The sequence below is a fragment of the Macaca thibetana genome, chromosome 11, assembly GCF_024542745.1.
Source record: "Macaca thibetana thibetana isolate TM-01 chromosome 11, ASM2454274v1, whole genome shotgun sequence".
Classification (NCBI taxonomy): Eukaryota; Metazoa; Chordata; class Mammalia; order Primates; family Cercopithecidae; genus Macaca; species Macaca thibetana.
Window position 1 is genome coordinate 64,809,565 of NC_065588.1, and position 6,358 is coordinate 64,815,922.

At 35.8% G+C, this 6,358-nt stretch overlaps 1 protein-coding gene across 2 annotated transcripts in view; it reads left to right on the forward strand.

The window, feature by feature from the left end:
- RAP1B (RAP1B, member of RAS oncogene family) overlaps nucleotides 1-3,655 on the forward strand; it is a 50,898-nt gene extending 47,243 nt beyond the window's left edge. For both annotated transcript variants that reach the window (XM_050748602.1, XM_050748601.1), the window contains exon 8: nucleotides 2,413-3,655. The gene's annotated coding sequence lies outside the window, so the exon portion shown is untranslated. The remainder of the gene's footprint in view (nucleotides 1-2,412) is intronic.
- Nucleotides 3,656-6,358: the final 2,703 nt, after the last annotated feature.

Here is a 6,358-nt window from a genome sequence, read left to right on the forward strand (position 1 = left end):
AACTTTTCCTCTAACTCAACCTTATTAAGGGCACTCTGTCATGAAAGCAAGTATAGAATTCTTTTTGTTGGTTCTGAAAAATAAATGGTTTATTTTTATAAGATATCCATGAGTTAGTATGCTGTCTTATTAATTAAAATATTTACCTATCATCATGAGTAAAGTATTCTTTTTTTTTGTTTTTGAGATGGAGTTTCGCTCTGTCACCCAGGCTGGAGTGCAGTGGCGCAGTCTCAGCTCTCTACAACCTCCGCCTCACAGGTTCAAGCAATTCTTCTGCCTCAGCCTCCCGAGTAGCTGGGATCACAGGCATGTGCCACCATGCCTGGCTAATTTTTGTATTTTTAGTAGAGACGGGGTTTCTCCGTGTTGGTCAGGCTAGTCTTGAACTCCTGACCTCAAGTGATCCACCCACCTTGGCCTCCCAAAGTGCTGGGCCACCACACCTGACTAAGTGAATATTCTAAATAAGTTCATTCTGTATACTGGTTGGTGCTGGCAATACAGTGGTGAACAAGACCAGCCTTCTCTCCTTGACTCTTAATTACTTTAAGCTAATTCAGGTATACTGAACGAGAAAGACAGTTAATTGCAAAACATGATAAATTCTGTATTAAGATAAATACAGGGTAGTGTTGCTAATAAAAACCCCTAACATGGCCAAGTACAGCGGTTCATGCCTATATTCCTAGAACTTTGGGAGGCTGAGGCAGGATTGCTAGAGGCAAGGAGTCAAAGATCAGTTTGGGCAACATAGCTAGAGACCATCCCTAATTTATTTATTTATTTATTTATTTATTTATATGTATTTATTTATTTTTGAGACAGAGTCTTGCTCTGTCGCCATGCTGGAGTGCAGTGGTGCAATCTCAGCTCACTGCAACCTTCACCTCCTGGGTTCAAGCAATTTTCCTGCCTCAGCCTCCCGAGTAGCTGGGATTACAGGCGTGTGCCACCATGCCCAGCCAACCCCATCCCTAATTTAAAACACACACACACACACGCACCCCACCCCCACCCCTGAGATGTTCATCATGCACCAGTCACTTTTTTTTTCCCGTTCAACCTTTAAGTTCCAGGGTACATGTGCAGGATGTGCAGGTTTGTTACATAGGTAAACGTGTACCATGGGGGTTTGCTGCACAGATCTCTCTCATTGCCTGGCACATACTTAACACTCAGCTGTTAGCTGCTGTTTGCCAATGATAATGGTTTCCTCTTCACCTGTCATTAAACTATTGTTAAACTGTTTGTTTATTCTTAAGAACCTTTGATATTCCTGACTCTTGTTTCTTCCTATGTTAATTGATTCAGTGCTGCCATAGCACTTTGATTCTGTATCTTTTTAGAGTTTTTATTCCCACCTTCCATCTAGGGCTTTCTGTTTAGTGATATATCATCTCATTCTGATATCCTGTAATTCCTGACCACGTGCCCATTCTTAGCAGCACACATGTGCTTGAGCTCACACACTTCCATCTGTCTTTTTTAATTTGCAAGTCTGCTAGGATTTAGAAAACTTGATTGCAAACCTCGTTCAGACTCAGAATGAGGACCTAAAGTTCTAGGCATTTGTGAAAATTATTTCAGCAGCCACATCTATATTAACAACTCTTCGGAGCTTGTAACAAGTCTGATCACCAGGAAAATAAAATAGGAAACATTTTTTAGTGCAGGCATGTATGTAGAAAATTATTCAAAATACATATTTAACAGTTCTAAGTTTACTTTTTAAAAAACTTTACATGTGATTTTAGTATAATACCAACTTTTTCTGACATCAGTCTTAATAGAATGTTTAAATGTGGAATTTAGAAAGTATATAACGTGATTGTAAATCTGTAAAACACCATCATGAAATAAATTCTACTTGTCTGCTTCTCTAAACGAGCTTTTTAGCCACTCTTATTGAAAGAGTAAGGAAGAACTTGATTATCTGATACTAGAAAAAAAATGGTTAGATGTGCATTCTATACTTATGATCTAATTCTAGGATTACACTACAATTGTGTAAACACAGGATCACCCATTTTGTTAATATTGCTATCTGACTTTTTAATCCTAATTCTAGTAAGGTTGACTTGACTAACAATTTTAATGTGATTTTTTCCTTTTTAATCCTTGGAAGGTAATGCACAAAAATGTGCACAAAGGTACTTTCCCTTTCTGTTCCTAAGATTTTCATTTAACTGACTTTCAAGAGGGCAACAGAATAGACTCCATCTTTTTGGAATGAAAAGATGAAAAGGTCTGCCATTAATTGTGGTACATTGCCACTAATGTAATGCCTAGAACAAGAACCTAGATTATATTCATTTCTAACACTTTTAAGACTTGTTTTCTTAACTGTTTCCTTTTGGGTTTTTACTTTTTCCAGCCCATGTTTTTAATTAATTTTTTTCCTTTTGACAGGTCTGAAGAACTGTTGCCCAATTCAACAGTGCCAGCATTCCAACTTTGTTAAACCTACCAACATCTTAAATGGACTTTCCTGTGGTGGTACCCTTTAAGAGGCGGATGAAAGCTACTATATCAGTTTGCACATTCTAATCACTTTCCAGTATCACAAGAGAGATTTTTACTTATATAATAATCCTAGAGTACGCAGCTGGTAAAACCAGAGGCTACATCCAGTATTACTGCTAAGAGACATTCTTCATCCACCAATGTTGTACATGTATGAAAATGGTGTACTGTATACTTTAACATGCCCCATACTTTGTATTGGAGAGTACAATAATGTAAATCCTAAAAGCACCACTATTTTAGCATAATAAAAGAAAGTCCAAAGAGCTCCTATATAGACTACTCCAGATAACTTCGCTTCTTTGATACTTGTAGCTTATTGTAATTTTTTTTAAGAAATTCAAGGTCATTATTATTGTACAAAATAAGCGCTTTGATTAACACAGCTATATAGTTTTTTTAATTTTTAAAAAACCTGTGGAGACAGTGATCTTGTCTTTAAAATATGATAGTCCTTTCAGTATAATGTCTTAGATTAAAGACGTTGCCTTTAATATCTGTTGGGAAGGAAATGTCCAGACTTTTCAAATCTCTTATTATATGTTTCCTTTTTTTGTTTACATAGGGAACAATGTTTATAGTCGTGTGTACAGTGGGGGTCTACAACAAGAAGTGTATATTTTCAAACAATTTTTTAATGATTTAACAATTTTTGTAAATCATTTTCAGGCTTCTGCAGCTGTAGATTCTCACTGTGAATCCCTTGCTTGCTCATGCATAAGTGTATTTGCAATACCAAATATACAGGTTTAGTATTTTTGCCTGTTAGTGATCGTTTCACATGTGTAACGTTTTGGTTGAGATGTTAAATGGTGGACGAGTACTGTGGATGTGAATGTGGGAAGTAATTTTAATCATATGTAATTGGTCACAAGGCCTAATTTGCAGTAACTATTGCTGTTTTATTTAACAATGCCTTGTTGCTTTGTATGCATTAATGTTTGGATGTAAAGATTGTGTGTCTATCCAACAGGGAGCCACAGTATTTAAATTGACCAACCTAATGTTACAACTACTTTGAGGTGGCCAAATGTAAACTAAAAGCCTTAATTAAAGTGGTGCAATTTTGTATAACTTAGCATCAGTAGTTCAATAAATTTGGATTGCCATGCAAGGGCTTGCATTATAATTACTTGCCACTTGAATGTGTTTTGTGTAATGTTTTAACAGTGCTAGTAAATAAATATGGGTTTACCCTGGTTTTAATTGTAATAGGTGCATTTTACACAGCGTGGTTTCATAATTTAACATTTGGGCAACCAGACTCATTAATTACAGGAATAAGTAAGCAGGGGGTTTTCTGGTATTGTTCGAGTATCCACATAACCACCTTTTGAAGTTTTCCTTGAGAAATAATTTTGTAAATCAAGCAGTATTACTTATGAACAGAGCCTTTGGGTAATGTTCAGTAGCTCTTTGAGGAGGTAGGTAAAAGAGGAACGATTTAAAATACTTTGATGGATGTTACACTATGAATTTTTTAAAATATAGGATGAAGTTAGAATATTGTGGTTATAAAAATCTGAGTGATGTGGATTAAGCACTTTTTAGAGAATCGATATTTTTCTTAAATATGCTATAATTGAATTCTTCTGTAAGAACTGAATTCTTACAGAATTATTTTTAAAGTGTAAAAATAAATTGTAAAGAAGCTCTTCACACAAACTTTTTCAAAGTATTTTCCAGCTACTGGAGTAATTAATTAGTGATAATATCTAATAGAGGAGTATCTGCTAATTCCCTAAATATACACTGTTTGAATGATACATTTTTAAAGGCTTTCATGTTAAGAAAGAAGTCTGATTCTTTACAAAAGAGACTTGTTTTTGGAAGAACTGGTTTTATTTATATTCATTTGGGAAAAAAATTAAGCCCAAAAAACTGGGACTGTGAAACACTAAAATTACTTCAATTTAGTATGTCCTGTTACATCTGTTGATACTGCCATTAATTCAATAATTACTTTTAATAAATGTTTGCTGCCTACCAGCTATGTACCAGGCACAGTTGTAGGCTCGAACAACTAAATATTCATTCACTGGACAAATTAAGTACTTAAGTATAAAAATTGTTCTAGGCCTAAGGATGTAGCAGCAACCAAGGTCAACTATGAAATGCTGTCCTCCTAGAATTTATATTCTATTGAAGAGTTTCTCAATCTCAGCACTATCGATGTTTTCTATTTGATAATGTATTCTGGCAACTCTCCTGTGCATTATAGGAATTTTAGTATCTGCCCACTAGATGCCAGTAACACCACCCCAGCCTTCAAGTTGTGACAACCAAAAATGTTTCCAGACATTGCCAGATGTCCCCCAGTTGGATTGTTGGGGGACGGGGGAGGTGAACTTGGAGGGCAAAATCACCCTGGTTAAGAACTACTGCTCTGGTGGGAAACAACACATTAGTTACAGATGAATGTTAGGGTTACAAGGTGGATGGTTTACTATAGTGAATAAGAATATAAACTTTGGAGCCAGACTTCCTGGGTTTTTAATCCCAGCTCTTCCACTTCCTACTATATACCTTTGGTTGGGTGCCTTGGTTTCCTTATCTATAAAATGAGAATGATAATACCTACTTCATAGAAGAGTGAAATGAATGCCAGTGCTGTCTTCTAGAGAGAGAGAGATATATATATATATAAAATATATAATATATATAATATGTAATTTTTTTTTTTTTTATGCTGATTGGAATAAGGCTGTGGTTTGGCAAAAAGCACCATTTTCTCCTATACAAAATAGTAACTGCAGTTTAGGAACACAACTCATGTAGACTGACTTTTCTGGTGCTTAATGGGAAAATACTAAAATAATTGAGTCAGAAAAGGCATGAGTTCCTTTGCATGTCCCCGAGGATACTTGGAGAAACTTGAGTTTTAGGAGAAAATCAAAGTGGTCTTTCACATTTTTCTAAAAAGTGTAAAAACCCTGTATTGACTTTCTTGTTGATTCAGTTATTTCTTAAATGTAAATAGCTCATCTTTACCATATATGGGCATTACAAATAGAAATTTTTAAAATTCCATTTATAAAATGAAGTTTTGCCTTGTTTTTTTAAATCATTCCATCTTTAGTTGTGGGACAGCAAACTTAGAATCAAAACTCATCACTACAACTTTTCTTTGAGGTAAACTCTTAATCTGTGTTTTCATTGAATTTAATCTCCATCTATTCTGTCTCTTTTTAAATATTGGAAATGTAAAAGGGAGTTACACAGTGTTTTACAATTAATAACTCTTACCTTAGAAACCTTAGAAGTGTTTGCAGGCTTGTCTCATCTATCAGTGAGCCTTAACATTGTGATTTGTAAGACTAAAATTTTTTTTTTCAAACAAAAATCAGCCTGGGCAACAGAGACCCCATCTCTTAAAAAAAATAATAATTTTTTTTTTAATTAGCTGGGCATGGTGGTGCATATCTGTACCTGTAGTCCCAGCTATTAAGGAGGATTGTTTGATCCCAGGAGATGGAGGATACAGGGAACTGTGTTTGCGCCACTGCACTCCCACCACGGCAACAGAGTGAGACCCTGTCTTAGAAAAAAACAAAAGATAAGTAAGTCTGTTCTATTTGTTACAGTGCATCAATACATTTGATTTTCCTTTTTTTTTTTTTTTTTGAGACTGAGTTTCGCTCTTGTTGCCCAGGCTGGAGTGCAATGGTGCAATCTCGGCTAACCACAACCTCTGCCTCCCGGGTTCAAGCGATTCTCCTGCCTCAGCCTCCCGAGTAGCTGGGATTACAAGCATGCACCACCACGCCCGGCTAATTTTGTATTTTTTGGTAGAGATGGGGTTTCTCCATGTTGGTTAGGCTGGTCTCGAACT